The 21,385-nt window shown below is 39.9% G+C and overlaps 1 long non-coding RNA gene across 4 annotated transcripts in view; it reads left to right on the top strand.

Moving 5' to 3' along the window:
- The window catches only part of LOC116575092, a 75,094-nt gene that overhangs the window by 29,315 nt on the left and 24,394 nt on the right, over positions 1 to 21,385 (top strand). Inside the window, exons 2-4 of one of the 4 annotated variants that reach the window (XR_004279606.1) lie at positions 13,796 to 13,941; positions 17,028 to 17,091; positions 20,229 to 20,356. The exons of 2 other annotated variants lie outside the window; for them this stretch is intronic. This is a non-coding gene — a long non-coding RNA (uncharacterized LOC116575092). The remainder of the gene's footprint in view (positions 1 to 13,795; positions 13,942 to 17,027; positions 17,092 to 20,228; positions 20,357 to 21,385) is intronic. One more of the 4 variants, XR_004279607.1, reaches the window with a different exon arrangement.

Consider the following 21,385-nt stretch of genomic DNA (forward strand, 5'->3'; position numbering starts at 1 on the left):
TATCTTTCTTTTGGGGAGAACTCCTCCACCTTGTCATTACGTCTACACTTCTGTCTTTTGTGTAATATAAAAGCTTGTTATGTTTCCTGCTCCTGAGAGTACTACTATACTGAGAAGGGGTCATACACAGTCCAGGGCCTCACACTTCAGGAGTGTTTCTGGTGTATGCCGTGTGCTCTCTGATGTTGTGTTTCGGCTGCTCTTTCCCATAGGTCAGACCTCTGCAGAGTTCCTCCTGGCCTGTAGTGGGAAGTGTTTGGACCTTTAACTAAGTGTGCTTTGATTTGTTTGTTAAGCCTCATTACAAAGACAGGAAAAAAGAAAAAAAGAAAAAAAAAAGCCTGATCCAAGAAATGAGAAAAGGAAAAGAAACAAAAAAACAAACAGACAAAAAACTATTAGCCCTATTACAAAGAAAAAGAAAGAAAAATGGAAAAAAGAAAGTGGGGTGTGGTGGGGGGTGGGGAGAGAAGCCTGATCCAAAAAAACAAAACAAACAAACAAACAAAAAAAAACACAAAAAAAAAACAAGAAAAGGAAACAAACTAACAAATGAACAAAAAACCGTAAGCCTGTTTCCAAAGAGAAAAGAAGTAAGTGAAAACTGAACACTAGAAATAAGATAGAAAGAAAAAGAAAGCCTGTCCTATTCCCACTAGAACTGAAGCTGACAGTTCGGTGCACTCTATGGTCAGTAGACTTGGTACATGGCAGGGTTGGGGGGGTGAAGCGGGGGGACTGTGTTCTAAGGAAGAGGCCCACTCCACTGCACTGACTCAGTCAAGCCTGCCCTTTTAAAGATGCCCCTGCCCAGCACAGGGTGTTCAGGGTTTGGTGTAAAGGGCTCCAGCCTCTACTGGAGGTACTGTCTTTCTCTTTAAAGTGTGACTGTGCTGGGGGAGTTGGGGGCTGGTTAAAGATGGTATCACCCTGCACTCTCGTCCCAGGGGAGAGGAACTCTCAGCCACTACTGTTCAGGAGGCCCTCATAGAAAAGCGAACAATCTCCCTTCCTGTGTCCCAGGCCCTCTTCAGATCCCCACCCTCACCCTGTCTGTACCCAGGCCATCAGCACACCTGGCACTATAATTCTCCTCTTCTACCTTTGGCTGGCAATGGGATTCAAGACTCCAAATCTTAAAAGACCTAGGAAGGCACAGACTTGCTCTCTCCCCCAGAGGAGCACTTCATAGCACTGTGCCCAGAAAAACCATTCTGTCCCAGAAAAACCAATCACATGGCCACAGAGGTGCCTGGAATCTTCAGTGAAGCACAGCAAAAAGGTACAATCAGGTTATCTGCCCTCTGTGAGCACCTCTGTCCCCAGCTGTTGAACTGCCACTCAGTGGTGCCCAACAGGTCCTTTGTCCTTGGAGAGGCGATATACCCTCTTCCAAATGTACTCCAGGAAGGGGAACATTCATTCTTTCCTAGCGCAACCCATGGGATCCCCACACCATGAGTACCTTGCATGAACCCGAGGTACTGCTCTCCCTCCCATTCCCTCTCTCCCTGACTTGTCTCCACAAAAAGATCTCCCTCTGCTCTGAAGCACTGTGGCTTTTCTCTCCCCCAATTCATATCTCTGAACCTCACATCTGCCATGCACTCTCCTTCCAATTGTACAGATTGTTTTCTTAATCCTCAGATCAATCTCCTAGTTGTTCAAAATGACTTGATGTTGATCTAGCTGTGTTAGAGGGACAAGGTAAACCTAGGGTCCCCCTACTACTCTGCCATCTTAACTCCTCTTCTGGAGGCTGGAAAATCTGATATTGGGTTGCCAGGATGGTTGGGTTCTGGTAAGAATCTACTTCCTGGCTTATAGATCGTTGCCTTCTTGTTGTGTCTTCACATGGCAGAGAGAAAAGCTCTGGCATTTCTTCTTATAAGAGCACTAATGCCAACATGTGGGTTCCATCTTTATGGCCTCCTCTAAATCGAAATATTTTTCAAAGTGCCCCTCCTCCTAAAACTATCTCACATTGGGGTTATGACTACAATATATGACTTGGGGACGGGGGACACAAATATTCAGTCTATAACAACAGATATCAACCTTGAGTTGTTTACTGAGTTAAATTCTTTAATCAAGATAAATACACTTGAGATAAAGAGAAACTGGGAGTTTACAACCAAGAAATTTATACCACAAAAATTTAAGTATTTTTGAAGAGTTTATTTTTAAGTAATCTCTACACCCAATGCAGAGTTTGGATTCATGACCCTGAGCTCAGGAGTTACATGCTCCACCAACTGAGCCAGTCAGGTGCCCCACATGAATTTAACTATTTGTGAGAGAGGAAAATGATTCCAGACTATTTTAAGATTGAAGAAGAATGAAAACAAATTTAATTACAAACATACGAAAATCTAAATATTTATATAAAAGAATGTTAATAACGAATCTAAAGTGGTAGGTAACAATGACATTTAATTTGGAGAGGATGATCAAATTTAAAGTGTTGTTAAGCCCTGATACTAAAAATATGATCTACTAATTGTCAGCATCAGCATCACCTGTAACTTTGTGTGAAATTCACATGCTCAGGCCCCCTTAACAGGATTCCCAGGTAATTACATGCATACTAAAGTTCAAAAGCTGTCCAAAGTTCTACAACTGTTCATAATGGAGGATTGAAATATTATTCAAATGTAAATTAGTTTAGTTCATACATGATAAAATGTCAGTGCTAATCTCTAAAAATAAAAAAAAGAAGGTGAAATTTTAAAAACACCAAACCCTTGGTCCCACCCCAGAGGCTGTAATTAACCTGGTCAGTGGTATGGAACTGAGAACATAATTTTTGGAAGTTTCCCCCAGATACCTGTGATGTAGAGTCAAAGCTGAGACCCACTGCACCAGGTAACTGAACTAACATAAATATTTTCTTAGTATCTGAAACTTGATGGGGCTAAATATAAAATACTCTTCAATATGTCCTAAAGAAAATAAGGTATACCCAACTAAATAATAAACACATATGCTTTGGAAATACTAGCTTTTCTGTCTTGAGTAATATTTGAGTAATATCTTGTCTTTTCACTAAGGAAAAAAGAACCTCTCCTGAATAGAAAGAAGGGAGTAATGGAAGGCTAGTATCACTGAAGTACAATGGAATAGCCTTTTAGATAATTAGAGTTCTGGTGTTTTAGCATTTAATTGCACCTTATAGATTATATAGTTTGCTCAATCTGACTATATCCTTACTTTTAATAAGTACTTTTAGTATATTGTACATTTTCATATATTCTTATGTTATTAATTAGTGTCCTTCCACTTCAGCCTGAAGGAGTCCTTTCAGCATTTCTTTTAAGGTAGATTTAGTGGTCATGAATTCCCTCAGCTTTTGTTTTTGGGAAACTCTTTATCTTGCCTTTATTTCTGAAGGACAACTCTGCTGGGTAAAATAGTCTAGATGGCAATATTTTTTTTTCTTTCAGCACTTTGAATATATTATCCCATTTTTTCTTGGTCTGCAAATTTTCTTCTGAGAAATCTGTTGGTAGCCTTGTGGGGGTTCTCTTGCTGCTTTTAAAATTCTCTGTCTTTGATCCTAGACAGTTTTATTATTATGTGTCTTGAAAAAGAATATTTTGGATTGAAATTATGGAGTGACCTATTAGCTTTATGAATGTGGATGTCTTAATCTCTTTCTCGGTTTGGGAAGTTCTCATCCATTATTTCTTTAAGCAAGCTCTCTGTCCCCTCTCCCTCTCTTCTCTTTATGGGACTCCAAGAATATATAGATTGTTTCTCTTAATGGTATCTCACAACTCCCATAGATTTTCTTCATTTCTTTTTATTCTTTTCCTTTTTGTTCCTTTAAATAAAATTATTTAAAAATAATTTTATTTTTTTTAAAGATTTTATTTATTTATCAGAGAGAGAGAGAGGGGGAGAGAGCAAGCACAGGCAGACAGAGAGGCAGGCAGAGGCAGAGGGAGAAGCAGGCTCCCTGCTGAGCAAGGAGCCTGATGTGGGACTCGATCCCAGGACACTGGGATCATGACCTGAGCCGAAGGCAGCTGCTTAACCAACTGAGCCACCCAGGCGTCCCTAAAAATAATTTTAAATGATTTGTCTTCAAGTTCACTGCTTCTTCTGCTACTTGGTCTAGTCTGATGATGAATCTCTCTTATTTTATCTTTAATTAATTAATTTATTTTTTAGAAAGAGTAAGCATGCACAAGCAGGAGTGGGAGGGGCAGAGGGAGAAGAGAGAAAGAAACTTAAGTAGGCTCAATGCCCAGCACAGAGCCAGACATGGTGCTCCATCTCATGATCCTGAGATCATGACCTGAACCAAAATCAAGAGTCAGATGCTTAACTGACTGAGCCACCCAGGTGCCGCTCTACTGAAATCTTCAGTTCAGTCATTGTATTCGAGAACTCCAAAATTTCTATTTAGGCCTTTTTTTTCCTCTCTATTAAACTTCCCCTTTTGTTCTTCTATTTTCCTGACTTCATTAAACTGGTTAATCTGTGCTATGAAAGTATCTCTCTGAGCACCTTTAGAATAATTATTTCTAATTCTTTGTCAGGAAATTCATGTATCTCCATTTCTTTGAAGTCAGTTACCTGAAGTTTATTGTGTTCCTTTGGTAGCATCATGTTTTCCTGATTCCTCATGAGTCCTGTAGATTTGTGTAGTTATCTGCACATTTAGAGAACTAGTCACCTCTTCTAGGCATTATGGACCAACTTTGGTAAGGAAATATGTTCACCTGTAGGTAGGAGCATGTTGGAGCATGCTTTTACCCTGGGTAACAGAGCACCAAGTGCAGGGATGTGTGGCATCTCTAGGTTTGCGGTCATATGATTCTTCATTGGCTCAAGACACTGTGGCCCACAACAGTGACAACCGTGTGCTCTTTGGTAAGTCATGTGGGGGTTTGCAGTGGCTGCAATGACTTCTGAGTTTTCAGTGGCACCTCTATGTCCACCGAATTGGAACCACAGTAGATAGCAGTGGTGGCTAGAGCCAGTGATGTGCATACCCTTAGCAATAGGGACCAGCTGCAGATGCTGTGTTGTGGCATGTGCTAGCTGCAGACACACACATAGTGGTGGAGGCCAAGGTCAGCAGCAAGAGCCAAGGCCAACTTCAGGCACACTGCAGTTGTAGTGGCCCTGGCTATAAGTGTGCATTTGTGTGGCTACAAGATCACACCCTGGGCATGTGCCCACTACTGGAGACCAGTGACAGGAATTGGATCAGCAGGGTGCAGGTACATAGCTTAAGAAGCTAACTCAGATGAAACCACTGGTGCAGGAGATAGAGTTGGATCTGGGCTCAAAAGCAGCTATGGGGGTCCCCGGCTATTGACATGCACTCCTACTCCTACAGGATCTCCCCACTAGCATGCACATGGCATTGATGGCTAGTGACAGGGGTGAGCCAGGAGCATGCAGGTGCACAGCTAGGAGGGCTAGCAGAAGGTGTGTTCAGTGGTATAGACCAGTAACTGGAGATAGGGCCAAATTTGGGCCCACGAGCATCTGTGGGGGCCTTGGCAGTTGGCATGTACTTCTGTGGCTGTAGGATCTCTCCAAAGTCACATACATGACAATTGTGACCACGGCAAGTCAGGCTGGTAGTGTGCGTGTACACAGCCTAGCCACAAAGCATGCACATAGCAATGGAAGTCAGCATCTAGGCCAGCATGTTGCATTAGCATAGCCACAGAAGCCTGGGTTGGTTGTCAGTGTACATCTCAGATTCCAGTTGTGTTCAACTGTTCAACTGTCCAGTTGTGGCAAGAGAAAAGAGGCAGTGGGGAGGGAATCAGGCAGCTGGTATTAGTTAAGAATACATGTGGGGCAAAAACCAGAGAAATCTGCTGGGGTGTGTGGTTACCTTACTAGCTATCAGTTTCTTCAGTGGCAAAAGCTGCTGGGGTCCTCTGTAGAGCAGGTCACTGAGAACCATTGACCACTCCCATTACATGGCTAATACTGATAGCCCTTGACCTTCCTCCTTGCTCCTCGTCATCTCTATATGTCTCAGCTTTGCCAGTTTCTGGGTGGGTGAAACCTAAGTAGTTCTTTCATATGATGCCCCAAAAAGCTGGGGATCCTGGTTGCTCACCATACTCTCATTTTCCTGGCAAAAGGAACTCTTTCTAGCTTGTAGGTTTCCTCCCAGTGCTAAGCTGGTCGATGAGATGATCCAAGCAAATTGAAGCTGTTCTTCCTCCTCTTTTTATGCAGTTATTCCCAGGTTTTATTCCACTATCTTGCTGAAATTTCCTATATAGACCCCTGAGCTCAGCCAGAGCTGGTTTTTTTCTGTGGATAGCTGTCTAATTGTCGATCTTTGTGGGGGGATGAGAACTGCCGTCTTCTATTTCACCATCTTGGTGATATCACTCCAAATATTTCTAAATATAGTCATGATTAATAAGGAGTTCTCTGGGAAAGCTTTCATTATTAAGTGGTGATTCATAATATTTCTAAAGCGGCACTGTCCAATAGAATTTTCCACAAAGGGAAATCTGCTAGCCACATGTGTCTATTGAGTAGTTGAAAAGTGATCAGTGCAAATGAGGCACAGGATTTTTAACCTCACTTCATTTTAATTTATTTAAACTTATATAGCCACAAATGGCTAGTGGCTACCATATTGTTCAGTACAGCTCTACAACCTTGCTACTCAAGGTACAATTTCAAAGTCCAGTAGTATCAGCATCACCTGGGAGTTTATTAAAATCTTGGACCCCATACCAACTGAATTAGAAGGTACATTCTAATATGACCCCTGTGATAATTCACATGTATATTGAAGCTAATAAGCACTGTTTTGGAAATTTTCCTCCTTAAATGAGGCTACATTAATTGGCTGGAGTTTTGGTTGTTTGTTTTGTTTCATTTTAATGTTTTCTTGTTCTGAAAGCATATATCAAATGACTGTCTAGGCCTGAATCCAAGAGTATAAGACCTTAAACATACAATGTCTTTGTGTCCCAGTTTCCATATATCTCATATACAAATCTCAGTTCCATAGCAACCTATGTCACAAGATTGTACTTGGGATTTTTTTTTAGCATCCTGAAATTATAAAGTATAATTTGCACTAGGAATAAGTATAATTTGAACTAGATAATGTTACCCCTGGAAGGGCCTATACAAATAACATTTAATAACTAAGAAAAGTCAGGCCTTCAAAATTCATTTTCCCTGATCTCATCCTTCCAGGCATCTCTTCTTGTCTCATACCCCCAGGCCTTTCTCTGCTCCTTCAAATGGTCCATTATCATACAGACCAATATACGGGCAGCATACAGACAGCTATAGATCGACAATTTCCTTTTCCCAGTGGGTTGCAATTGGCTGTTCAGGGCCACATGTCTGTGACATTGCATGTGTTCTCCTTACCGAGAATTTTCTTTCCTGCCCCTGACTGGCAAAATTCTATTCATCTTTCAAGGATGCTGGTCATTTTTTTTGTCCCTGCCCCTAAGCAACGTGAATACCTATCTCTTCTAAAGCTTCATGGTAACGCATATCTGCTGCCATATGGTATGTATCACACAATATTGCAAGGATTTATTTATCTGTCTCTCCACCTCACTACATTATTAGCTCCTCAAAGAAAAAGAAGCTATATCTAATTCATCTTGCTAACCTTTGGGACCAGTACATTATTGGCATGTAGTTGGAGTTCAATGAATATACAATGAAATAAAAAGAACGGATGTTTCTCCAAGGTTGCATGGCTTTTGTCAGAGCTGGAACTGGAACCTAGATTTTCCAAATCCCATCCAGGCCAATGCTCTTTCTACTACATCCTATAGCGTGTTTTAACACAGAGAACAATCTTGGAATATTTGGAGCAACAGCTAAGAAAGAGAATTCCATTTTCCAAAGCGATACAGGTCAAAAGAGAAACAGAGCAATGTCACCTCAAAATTCATCCAGTTTCTCAGAGGCTCCCTTAGAGATCGTGTTTCACTTATATACCTGGTAAAATTAAGCAATGAAAATCCAAAAATGGATCAAGAAAAGAATAAAAACAGACAATTTGTATTTAGAAACACCAGAGTATCCCTATTAGTTATTGTGAAAAGATGACAGGCAGGGCTACGTAGTAACTGCAGTGAGGAAAGTACAGATTGCATCTGCTGTTCTGTTAAAGTACGTTATACTGACTACACTTAGAGGTTATCTGGGTAAATGGCCCAATAGTAATTGAAAATGAGCCTGTGAGCAAGACTGGATGGGGGAGAGAAGGAAACACGTGAAGATAGAGAAAATGTATGCAGCTGGTAAGAAAAGGCAGAGGGACAGAAGGAAGGAGCTTAGAAGAATAGCTGAAGATTTTTAAATTAACTTAATGGTAAAACTGATTTAATATATGCATATGAACAAAGGGCAACTATATCCACCCTTTCTTTTCTCAGTTATGAAGGGTTCTCTTCCTTCTATTCTTATTTCCTTTTACTTGGGTTGTTTCATTTAAAAAATAAATAAAAAGGTGAAGACAATGAGTAACCAAGAAGATAATCACACATTCTGAAATATTTCTAAACTGTTTCAATTTTCTATTGCTACTGTAACAAACTACTACAAACCTAATGGCTTAGAATGACACAAATTTTCTATCTTCCTATTCTGTAATTCAGAACTCCAACATAGATCTCACTGGGTTAAAATCAAGGTGTCAACGGCACTGTGCCCCTTTCTAGAGGATCTACATGAGAGAATCCATTTCCAACTCTTTTGTGTTGGTGGCAGAATTCAGTTTCTTGCATTTGCAGGACTGAGGTCTGTTCCCAGGTTCTAGAAGCTGCCTACACTCCTTGGATAATGGTCCACTTCCCCCATTCTCAAAGCCAGCAATAGTGGGTCAACCTATCTCATACTTCAAATCTCCCCTGCCTGTTCTTCTCATTGTATCTGTCTTCCTTCTGCCTCTCACATCCTTTGTTAAGGATACTTGTGCTTACGCTGGATCGACCCAGATCCAGATATCCCAGAATAATCTCTTTATTTTAAGGTTCATAACCTTAATTCCATCTCAAAATTCCTTTTGACATGTAAGATAACACATTCAAAGGTTCTAGAAATTAGGGCATGCAAATCCTTGGGGGCCATGATTCTGCCAACCCCACCTTCCTTCACTAGACAGATGCACATCCAAGAGGTCACTTGGCTCTGCCTGCTGGAAAGACATCATCTAAGAAACAACTTCAGAAAAGATTAGGGGTGAATTCAATGTAATTGCATATACATCCCATCAAAATATCTGTGGCATTCACTCACATGGTCACTGAACAAAATTTATTAAACACCTACTGTGGACCAAAAATTCTATGGTGAGTATTAAAATGAAAGTTGGTCAAGTCCTAGTCCCTTCCCTGCAAAAGTTGACAGTGAAGTGACAGGCAGGAAAGTCAAGCAGCTACAATGCCAGGTGGTGAATAGTGAAGGTATGTATGATGGCAGAGAGAAGGAAGAAACCACACAGAGAAGAGGTTCAGAGGAGGCTTCCAGGAAATACAGCCTTAATAATAGGGATGTTACATACAAAAGTTGTGAGCTGTCTCGTGTGATGAAGTCAGGGACGTACTTGGGCAAGTGTTGAGAAATGGGTAGGGGAGGAAGGCAGGAGATAGTTCCCCAATATCATGTATGTGCATCAGAGTAAGGAGTCTGGATGGCACCTCAAAGTCAATGAGAATCCATTAAAGGATTTAAGTAGACATGTAAGTAGATTTTCTGTTTAAAAGATCACTCAAGAAGCAAATAGGGAAGAACTAAAACAGTAAATTTGAAAATAATTTCCAACCTATATGCTCAATGGGAAAAGATATCTATACAGACATGTAAAAAATGAAGACATAGGAGCAGGTATGAAAAGCTGTTAAATGCTACTTCCTCTTTCAAACTCTATTTGTGAATTCTTCATGGTAACGGTACAGCAACAATCTGAAAGCACATTTTCTCTCAGATAAGCTGTTGTGGCCATGTTCCATGGAGATCTCAAACTCTTTCACTATCCACCAACACAGGATCTCCTCCCTTACACACGTGTCTCTACTTTCTTCAAACCACTACCTTCCCTTCCCATAGCCCTAGTCAGTTTCATGGGAAATGATATCACATTTTAAATCCAGTAAAAGATATTTCTATTTAAAGAAATCCTACACTTTCATCACATATTTTCTGAATATAAAAGTAATACATGTTTATAGTCTAAAATTTGGAAAACTATAAAGTTTGATGTAAATTCTTTCATCTTTTTTTCTGTAAGAAGGAACACTATGATTATGTGATTATGTGCTAATGCTTTTTTATCTCCTTTTTTCTTTATTTATTATAATAGGAGATTTATTTTGTCCTTAAATATTATTCTAAAGCATTGTTTTAATGTCAGTATAGAACGTTACTGTATGAAACACCATAATTTACCTAACAGCAATTTACTAATTTCCTAGTATTGGTTATTTCTTCTTTTGCATTCTTTTTTTTTTTTTTTTGGATAGTATAATACTAATAAAACCATTTGAAACACCTGTGATTTTCTGAACATAAATGGACTACTTTTGAATTTTTTTCACATGCATCCAGAATTTAATTTTTTTTAAAACTCATTAACGTATATCTGAAGCCAACTGTTCGATGCTCCTCTCTCAAGAAAAACAAAGGAAAAATGACATGTAAATACTGCCACAATTCTTTTTGGTGAAAAGATAGCCAGGATACAGGCAATATCTGAAATCTGCAGGAGGAGAATTATGTTAGAACAAGGCATTAGCCATACAGAGAGGGATACAAATGTTTATTAAGCACCTACCATAGAACAATCTCTATCCTGAGCACTGGGGATATAGCCATTGCAAGACAGGCACAGCCTCACCCTCCTGGAGTTCAGTCTAACCAGGTAGAAACACTTAGGGAAATGACACTGGAGAATGATGTTAAAACCAATGCAAAAATTGCACCTATAAATAATTTTTTCAGGGCTACTGATTTTTAAGCCTCATTGTCTACTATTAATTCTCATCCTTCACAAATATTAATCAAAGTTACCTCCACATCTATACTAGTTTCTTTCATTAGGTCTTAGACCCTTACGCATCAGAGAACATTTTGCCTTCGTTAGGACTGTAATATCTTGTCTTGAATTTTGAAAAATGGCTCCTTTCTCTGATAGAAGGTCATTCAGTATCTATTAGCCATACCCTAGTGGTATTTTTAGATCCCGATTTGCAGGATCAGTGTTTGGGAACACAGAACTCTTAGCCCCCTAGAGGGCATCATCCAGGAAACCACAATCTTCTACTTTCTTTTTAAAGGTTCCCTAATTCATGTTTCTTAATATAAAACATACTACAAATGAACTAGATGATCTGCTTATCTTTTAAGATTTAAATATAATCATTTCTCTCCCTCTTTGCACCAACCCAGGCACTTTTGAACTCAAAAGCTTCCATCTGCAAAGAGTACTTGCAAAACAAAGAAGGACAAATGGTGGGGTGGGGGGGTGTAAACTTTTTCTGAAGAATGTGCTAAACTCTTTCACTGTTTAATAGATAAGAATGAATACTGCTGTTTAACCAGATCCAGCCTCTGAAATATCTAATTAAAACTGATGTGCTTATTTAGTTTCCAATTCATCACAGGTGGGCCCACATTAATGTGAAAATGAGAGTAAATTGCCAGCATTTGGCAATCTCACTGAATGTCATTCACATTATTAGCTCAAACCTCAAAATGCTTTTTAAAATGTGGTTCACAGGTAGGGCACTGTCTCTCCACACAAACAAAAGTCTTCACTGGAGGCCTGCTGGAATTTCATTTTTGTGTAAGGAGTTCCTCATGGCAAAGGTCCACCTTACTCAAAACACCTACCCATGATCGGATAGAAGGTGCACTCAGAGAAGGTGGTAGGAAGCAAAGCTCTGTCTCTTCCCACTCATAAACATCTCCTGGGAATGACTGTGTAGTTTGGCCCAGCTCTCTTTTAGCCTGTCAACCAGAACTTCAGATAAAATCCGTTCATTTAACTTTACAGAGGACTTCTTTCCTAGCCGTCCTCATGCAGATTCCACATTATCCCTGCTGCAAGCGGGCCCTGAGACCATCATCCTTTCTCTTTTCACATCTACAAAACATAAAGTCATCTTCCAAATAATTGATTTTTGAAAGGCTCTTTACAGCAATATGCTGAAATGTAGTCTGGAAATGCATGGATTAGAATTTTCGAAAACAAGGGCGCCTGGGTGGCTCAGTGGGTTGGGCTGCTGCCTTTGGCTCAGGTCATGATCTCAGGGTCCTGGGATCGAGCCCTGGGATCGTGGCTCTCTGCTCAGTGGGGAACCTGCTTCCCCCCCTCTCTGCCTGCCTCTGCCTACTTGTGATCTCTCTCTCTCTCTCAGTCAAATAAATAAATAAAATCATTGGGGAAAAAAAAAAAAAAGAATCCAACATCCAACTTGGTTCAGTCTACAAAACATGCACAATGACTTATTCGCATCTCAGAATCACTTTTGTTTTCCACTTTCTACAGCTTCCAAATCCACATAGAAGATAATTTTGTCATTAAAGCACCCACTGTTACAGGCTAATTTATAAGCAGAATAAAGTATTTCAGGGGTACAGAAAGGAAGCCAAGAAAGCTTCCACTTTAAACACATACTTGCACATTCGTATCTACTTTACCTGCCTTTAATACCCAAAGACCTAAATGGAAATTTATTTTTTATCTCAAAGTTCCAAACATTTTGATTGAAAATTCAGATTTCTTGGCAAAGAATAAATAGATGACATGATGCTCAATCTCAGTAGAAGTTTGGGAAATCTAAATTAAAGCAACAATGAATTATCCATATTCAACTACCAGCTTTATCAAAGTTAACAAAAACAGGAACATGCTGTGCTAGTAAAGAAATGAACCAATCCTCTTCTCACTCATTGATGACAGGAGTTGAACTTACTACAAACTTTTCATAAAAATAATCTAGCAGGGACGCCTGGGTGGCTCAGTTGGTTAAGCAGCTGCCTTCGGCTCAGGTCATGATCCCAGCGTCCTGGGATGGAGTCCCACATCGGGCTCCTTGCTCGGCAGGGAGCCTGCTTCTCCCTCTGCCTCTGCCTGCCATTCTGTCTGTCTGTGCTCGCTCGCTCTCCCTCTCTCTCTGACAAATAAATAAAATCTTTAAAAAAAAATCTAGCAAATTTTATGTTATATTTACTTTATCACAATTTTAAATGCAATAATGATAAATAATCTAGCACCAGCTATTATAATTAAATATATCTAAACCCATTGGCTCATCTCCACCTCTCCATCTTTGGGAATCTAACAAATAGAAATCGATACACTAGTACATAAAAGTATATGTCTAAGAAAACCAATTAACCGCAGCATTATATGTGTCAGGGTGATAGGAGATTAGCTGAAGACACTGACATAGCTATACACTGCGGAATGTTCTGTTGTTTATTAACCTGGAAAAACCTCCATGGAATACATAGTTAAGTAAGAAAAATGAGTGCAGAGTATTATAAATAAGCAAAGAAATACTGTGTAGTCATTCAGAGCATAGACTCTGGAGCTAGATTGATTCTGTAGCCTATATTTTTAACAGTCTGACCTTAGATAAGGTTCTTCATCCCTCTGAGACTCAGTACCTCATGTATAAATGGGCATACAAAAATGGGGACAAGACCATCCCTGTCACAGGGTTTGAGTAAATACTAACTAAAAAAGGATGTAAAAAGAATGTAGAAAGCATTCAATTAATGCTAATTCCCTTCTTCCTGTGCCTCTAAAATGAATCAATTTTAGAGGCCTGCTTGACAGCCCTCACAAAGAGAAAGACTGATTGGGGACCAACAACAAGAACTTCACTCAAAAGAAATGAGCACAATCTTGAGGTTAGAAGATCTGGCTTCAAATCTCTGATCGGCTATATACTGATTCTGTGACCTTGGGTATGTCATTGTTTTGAGCCTCATTCCCTTCCTTTTAGTAGTTTCTATGAAGTTTAAATCAGGTGCATGCTTTGCGCACAAATCTCTATGTGCGTGTGTGTGTACATGTGCACATATACACATGCTCTTTGCTCCAGAGGTGGTATTTGAAATGTTAACACCTGGTATTGCATAGATACCGTCTAACTGGAATGATTCCTGGCTGTTGGCACATAATAGGTATTCAGTATGTTTAAATTCCTTTCTTTCTGTCATTAATTAAAAAAAAAAAAACGAATATTTTTTGAATACTTAATATAAGCTCAGTATTATGCTTTCTTTGATGGGAAAAGATAGTTCTGCTACTCAGCTAAGAAAAAGGCAAATCATTTTTATGAAAAGGTGGTAGAACCAATTTCCACTCCTTTGCAATTTTTCCTAAAGTCAGTGTCCCACACCTATCAACAGAAAAATCAAAGTGAAACAAAACTCTGAAGTTCTTAATAGCAGTGTTATTTTAGCTGTGAAGTCCCTGTCATAAAATGCTCTGGCAACATAAATAGGGAAATCCAGAAAGGGAAGCTAGACATTAAAGTTCACAATGAAAGAGTGGGCAGCAGAATGCTAGGATCAGCACCTTGTGATCTGCAATGGAGATGATGCAGCTGCAGGTAAGGAAAGGTAACACCTGTATCAAAGAGAGCTAACTAGGAGCTCAGGTTGCCATAGTCCTTGTTTTGTCTGGGTCTCTGTTTCCTCATCAGGCTAAATAAGGAAAGTAGAGGTCCACATCACCTGTAAGTAAGGGCCCTTCTCTCCAAATGCTGAGCTATTCTGAGTTCCAGTCAAACCTCTCAGGATTTTGAGAGTAAGTTTTAAAGGGGTGAGGGCCGAGAACAATGAAGTTCAGTGTGAAGTTGCAGGAAAAGAGAGTTTGGTGTCTGAGAGACCTGGGTTTGAACCATTTTCACGATATTCAAACCATCTCTCTCCAACGAACTGGAAGTGCTTCAGTCAGAAGGGAAAGTCTGCACTCCACGTGAGTGTAACAGAGCTCCTTAACTAAGTTAACTTTTTTTTTAAGATTTTTATTTATTTGACAGACAGAGATCACAAGTAGGCAGAGAGGCAGGCAGAGAGAGAGAGAGAGGAGGAGGAAGCAGGCTCCTTGCTGAGCAGAGAGCCTGACGCAGGGCTCGATCCCAGAACGCTGGTATCATGACCTGAGCCGAAGGCAGAGGCTTTAACCCACTGAGCCACTCAGGTGCTCCTAACTAAATTAACATTAATGAAATCTGTGGTTGCTACAAAAGAGAACCACTATACTCCAAACAAATACTGTTTCATTAAATTGGGAGTTATTTGTTTTTCTCATGTACTAAGAAGTCTAGGGCAGTTGCAATGGAATCAATCTCCTCTTATCCTCTTGCCCAGCCACCATTAGACTATGTCACCTCATGGCCATGAGATTTCTAGAGTTTCTAGAAGTCCAGCCAGCAAACATAATATTGTGCGGAAGAAGGAAGGTAGGGTGATCAACTTACCCAGTTTGCCCAGTTTTGTCTGGGCTTTAAGACTGAGAGGTCCATGCTTCTGGACTCCTGACAACCCTAGGCAAACCAAAATAGTTGGTCATCCTAAAGAATAGACATAAGCTAAAAAAGAAACTGCCAGGTTTGTCCTGCCATTTTAAGGATATTTCGCAGAGGTCCTGCCCAAACAATTTCTACTCATTGGCCAGAATTTATTCACATGGTACCAATTTGCAAAGAAGGCTGGGAAATACACATGCCTGCCTAACTAAACTTTGTGTCCTGGTAGGAAAAGGTGAGATGGCTATTGAATAGGCAGTCTCTTTCACCCTTATTAGTCTGGAATGGTGCAGTTTAGGGAACACCATATTGTTCCTTAATCCTAAAACTACGGTGAGCCCAAGAGCATTCTTAGAGTTCTGTTGTAAGTACCTGCCACAGCAGAGGTGATAATGACTCAAGAATTTAGCAAATCAGAGTACCATTTTGAGAAGAGCTGGGATAGGCTATTACAAGTGTAACTGCCTGAAGGCTCCCTCTGGGCTCTAGATCTCAGGGTCTTATATAAAATAGTCCCAACAAGGGGATAGGAAATGGTTTCCAATGATTCCCCTCCAATGAGTGTGCATCTCTGTCTTGTATCTAAGCTCCAGCAAGCAGAAGAAGGAAGAAAGATGCACACTACTACCAGCACTGACAGGGCCCTGATTAGGGATTAAGCTTTCTCCAATCCCATCTCCACCCAACCACAGAGTGTCGTTTTGAAGAATCATTTGTGGTAAATGAAGAGAGAGGAGCTATAAGGGCAAGAAATTGGTAGAAAATAATAGGAAAGAAGTGCTATCGTTTGATGAGGGTAATAACCTTTCTAAACTAGTGTCCTACTGCATTAGATTTTCCATGAAATTATTTAAAACAGCAGGGAATCAAACATCCCCACATTATTAACCTCTAGTGTGTGCTTACTGAAGAAAATCCAAAGGATATTTATGCATCTCATGCAGAGGTTGAACCTTAATGTCACCGACTGAAGCAATGAAGCTATGGAATCCTGACTGCATCGTCTTTTGTCGATAACAGGAACCACAGATGTATTTCTTGCCTGGTGAACATGCAAAATCGTTCTTCAGCCTATTGCGATAAGCAGAATGTCAGTCATCACTTTCTAGCTTTTGACAGCTTATTACGTAAAAGAACAGGTCTTATTTGCAGCTGATCCTCCCTTTTCAGGGACTCTTGGTTATGAGAAACACTGAAAAGTTGATACACAAACCACTGTGGTTTTTTTTTTAGACTCTGTCCTTAGAGGAAACACAGTGGTATGAAAGCTTCACCACCATAGCCCTGATATTGTTATAATAAAGCATTACATCCCATACACGAATAAGAACATCCAGACACAGCTCATCACATTACCTGGGAGTAAATCTGTCACAATATGAGTCACTGTAGAAGCACTATGGTCAAACATGTTGAATTATAGCTAGGTTTTAGCATTAATTATAATAATTATGTTGTAACCACCATTTCATCATAAAAACTAGTTTCATTATGACATTTTATTCTTTGTTCCAGGGCTTGCAAAATTCCCAAATTGTGATAGGAGTTTAAAAATAGTGTTTGATCAAGGTTACAAAATGTAAGTTTTTACAGATTTATGGTTTTTTAAAATAGCACTCAAATAAATGATAATTAATATACAGGGAAGCTTGCTAAAACTGATTGGATTCCATACTCCCTATAAGTTAGAAGGATTTAATTTTTGCGTTTTTTGAAGAACTATGCATGTATAAATTATAGGTAGCTGTGAATTCCAAAGCTATAAATATACTGGAGGACCCTGGTGGTATCATACTGAACAGCTGTTTGCAGAGAATAAACCTCTCCAGTACCCTGAGGAAGGCACAGAATACTGAAATGTTGGCGAAATGTTCAAATTGTTCAAAGAATGAATACCTCTAAAAAAAAAAAAAAAGGAAAATATGAATGATGTCCCTGGGTTTATTCCTTGGTCTGAGTAAGCTCTGCCAAAATCCTCTTCCAGTCTTTCCTTTCCCTTCTCTTCCTTTCTCTTTCCTTCTTCTCCTTCTCTCCCTCCCCTCCCCTCTCCTCCTTCCTCTCTCATCTCCTTTTTCTTTAGTTCAAAGGCTGTTAGCTAGAGCTGAGCAAGATAGGTATCAGCAGAGGGGCTCAGACCATAGTGGCACAGAGTAATATATTATGGCCCAAGCCCAGTAAGAATGGCACTTGTGATGAGGAAGGGTAGCCCAGTACAGGATGTTGGAGCCTGAGAAAGGTGAGGTGGGTATCCATGGAGATAGCAGTGGCCTAGTGAAGAGCATCACCCCAAGTAGATAAGAGCAGGTGGGGTACAGAACAGAGTGTCCAAGTTGGTGCCCAGTGTGCCAGGTATCCTGTGGGTCTGGGAGCTGGAGTGAGAAAGGGATAGCAGGGAAAGGGTCAGCAAGGGTGCTATGGTGTCCAGGCCGAACAAGGTAAGAAGGGCACCTACATTAAGTTCAGTGGTACAGCATGTAGTGCTGAGTACCACCAGGATACAGAGTATCTCACAGAGGGGCAATGGGACACAAGTGAAGGCAGCAGGGTATCTGTGAGGAAGGGCTGCACATGCAATTGGGTAGACTCTGAAGGGCTTGAAGAAGCCTCCATTCATGGAGGAGAAGGTTGCACCAGCCTGGCATGGGGTGCCAGAGCCCATGAGAGAAGGAGTAAGTATTGTGGGGAGGGCAACTAAGCCCAGGTAACTGAGCCCAAGCTGGGCGAGGTGGATGTTTAGATAGGAGGGTCCCAGAGTGGGTGTCAGTGTCTGAGTAGGATGAGAAGAGAGTCCAGATTGGGGGTGAGCAGCCCAGCAGCAGATTTAGGACTAAGCAAAAGTTAAAGTCTACAAGAAAGGATAGCCTAGTACAATATATCAGAGCCCTAACATGAGGGTGGGGAGGCATATATAGATAAGGTACATTTATTGAGGGATAAGAAACAGTGGTGGTGACCATACGACTATCAGAGCTCAAGTGGGATCAAGAAGGTGTCCAATATAGGAATTTGTCCAGGGCTTGCTTCGGCAGCACATATACTAAAATAGGTATTTGTCCAGAATCAATTGTCTGAGCCCAAGCAGGGGGGGCAGAGCAAACTCACAGAAGGGAGCCTTAGTGCAGACTGGCAGAACCTAAGCAAAGTGAAGGGATAAGGAGGAGAGTTCATGGAGTTGGGGGGGCAAAAGTGGCAGTGGTGAAGCATGGGAATTTGGAGCCCAAGGGGGATGAGGTGTGTGTACTAGGGAGAGGTGGGCCCATGCGGATATCTGAAACTGAACCAAATAAGCATAGTGCTCCTGCAGGGGGTAAGGGACCACCCACAACAGGGAGTCAGGTGGAGCAGGGTGTCCTTGTGGGATCAGAAGGGAGGGGGGTACTGTAGAAGCAGTGATAAGAATTTGGCTATAGCAACAGACTTATCAGTAAGTAAATATGTGAAGGATAATGGGAATCAGGTTTCTCACTGTCAAAGAAGAGAATTTCAAAATATGGAAAGGGAGAAAACAAGAGTGAGACATGTGACATTAGACTGCAATTTGAAGTATGAATTTATGGTTTTAAATTTATTTAGATAGATATAGAAATACATATTGATGTAAATGTGTGTGTGAATGTGTATATATATACATGTATTATCTAGCCAATTCCACTGAGAAGGCCTAGAAGTGACACCCCAACAACAATGAATACACCTAGTGCCCAATCCTGATTTGTAAACACAATGTTGCAGTCTAAAAAATCAAGACTTCTTGCAGAAATGGCTGATTCCAGGGCTGGGATAGGGATACACAGAATGAGCTGAAACATTTTTCTGTGCCAGAAAGGAACTGCCCAAAAACCAAAAGAGACATGTCAAAAGGAAACAATGCCAGCTAGGGTTCTTGTTGGCCTAATCTGAGACAGTTTTAAGTATCAAAACCAACAACAATAGAAATAAATTTTTAAGTCATTCAGTAGTAATGGGAATCCATGATCCCACACCTATATAAATAAATAAACAACAAATAAATGTAAAAGTAAGAAATTTAATTGGGTGGGGTGAGACATGCCTGACAGACACCACCTTAATCGGTGATCAAAATGAACATCCACAATGGAACAAATCAAAATTATGTGTTCCCTGATAGAATGCAATAAGAACAGCACAGCATCATTTCTGTGATATTTATCACAAAGATACATATTCTGAATCTAATCATTAGGAAATAGACAATCCCAAATTAAAGAACACTTAACAAAATAGCTGGACTGTAATCCTCAAAAGTTACATGGTCTTGGAAGTCAAGGAAAGACTGAGGAACTAGTCTAAATTGAAAGAGCATCAAGAAACCTAATCACTAAATGCAATGTGTGATTTTTAGACTGAATTCTTTTGCCCATAGTACTGTTATATAGCCAACATATATGTGCCAAAAAGAGCAACAGAAGTTCCAGAAGGGAGACTATCTAACCAAAGACCTCAGCTAGACTACCTAGCTAAAGACCTCAGGAAAGCATCATTGGAAAAGACAGTGGACAACCAGGAATTGGCAGCATTTTATAGATGGTCAGGAGAGAGAAATCCAGATGAACAGAAGTTTGAGCAAAACAAAGGAGGAAGAACAAGATATCCAAGTTCATAGAAGAATAGAATGCATAGAGTAACACAGATGGAGGTAGAAAGGTAGAAATTTGACCATGCTAAAAATTTCCTTCTGTGTGTAATTTTGTTTAGGAACCACTATCAAACATAGTTTTAAGAAGATAAAGCATTTACATTGCCCTGTGAATTGATATTTGGCAACAATTTTGAGAGAAGATTAGAAAGAGGAGAGAGTTGGATTTGAGGAGGGTCAATCTGAGGTACAGTATGGTATCTGTTACTTATATTCCTCATTGATCTCTGGACTCAAATCTAAATTATGGGAGAGAGTTGCTATAAGGAACCATTATGAACTACATGGGCTCTTACTGAAATTTCTATGAACTATTCAGAGCCCAATACAGGTTACTTTTTAAACTATATAAAGGTGGTTATTACAAGTAGAGGTAAAGAATATCTCCCAGGCAGTTGGTACTGGAATGTGCTGAAGTCCAAAACAAACTCAGCAGCTGAAGTAATGGAGCCAATCAGCCTATGTCTAGGCTAAAAAAAAATAGATTAAAAAGAACATCACCTCAGATCTTGGGAGTCTTCTTTGTAGGTAGCTGGCCAAATGCAGCAGTAATAATGCAAGCAGGGAAAAAGAACACCAGAATAAGTCAGGGGAAAAGACAGATGACCTTCTTGAGACAAAATGAATAGTTTATGAACGCAGCACCTGAAACACACTCTGGGAATTCTTTGAACTGAAATGAACTTGATTTTACAACATCTGAGGAGTCATCATGACATTGGTAGTCTGTCCATTTATTTGTTCTGAAATCACTTTTATACCCAGCTATTTATAACACTTGCTATTAATGACTTTAAGATACAACATGGTGGAAAATAACTGTAACTAAACACAAAAACACATAATTATTCTGCCAGTTATATATAAGTTTTGTACTCTGAAGAATTAAAGACCTCACCTACATAATTCATGAGCTAAATTGATCACAAAATGTTTTTAACTTTTTTAATTCCCCATTTTGAAATGGATTTTCAGGAAGTTTCAAAAATAATACAGAATTATCTCATGTAACCTTTACCAATTTTCCACAATAGTCACATCTTATACAAAATCAAAACTTGAAAACTGACATTTGTAAAATGTGTGTGTAATTCTATGCCATTTTTTCATATGTAAATTTATGCAACCACCATCACAATCAAGATTTAGGACAACTCCATCACCACAGAGATCTCCTATAGCTACACCTTTATTGTCACACACACACACCCCCCAA

This window comes from Mustela erminea, chromosome 16 (genome assembly GCF_009829155.1).
Source record: "Mustela erminea isolate mMusErm1 chromosome 16, mMusErm1.Pri, whole genome shotgun sequence".
NCBI classification, from domain to species: Eukaryota; Metazoa; Chordata; class Mammalia; order Carnivora; family Mustelidae; genus Mustela; species Mustela erminea.